The sequence below is a fragment of the Etheostoma spectabile genome, chromosome 2, assembly GCF_008692095.1.
Source record: "Etheostoma spectabile isolate EspeVRDwgs_2016 chromosome 2, UIUC_Espe_1.0, whole genome shotgun sequence".
Lineage (NCBI taxonomy): Eukaryota > Metazoa > Chordata > Actinopteri > Perciformes > Percidae > Etheostoma > Etheostoma spectabile.
The window spans coordinates 23,318,197-23,318,554 of record NC_045734.1 but is presented as its reverse complement, the minus strand read 5'-3'; positions in this window follow the sequence as shown (position 1 = coordinate 23,318,554).

The window sequence follows — 358 nt, the reverse complement described above, 5'->3', positions numbered from 1 at the left end:
TTAAGATCAGAGGATGTTGAGTGGATAATCAGAGACTGGTATATGTCAAAGTTTAGTCAGGATATACGGTTTTGAAACAATTGATGCAAAAAGGTAAAGAGGTTACGCCCCAAAAAATCCTACACTTCCCATACTTCATTAGATCATCCCTGCCTGAGGAACACCCATGTCTTATTAACTCCACATTTCCATGTGTAACTCCGATCAGTTGAATTTTGAAGTCTTGAGTAAAATCTGAGTTAACCCGGATGACGTCGCTATGACATCCATAGGTTTATTTACAGAAGACATTATACAATTGTTCTCAGAAGCTAAGTAGTACTATCCATGACGATCAAGTAATCTTCATGTATAATCA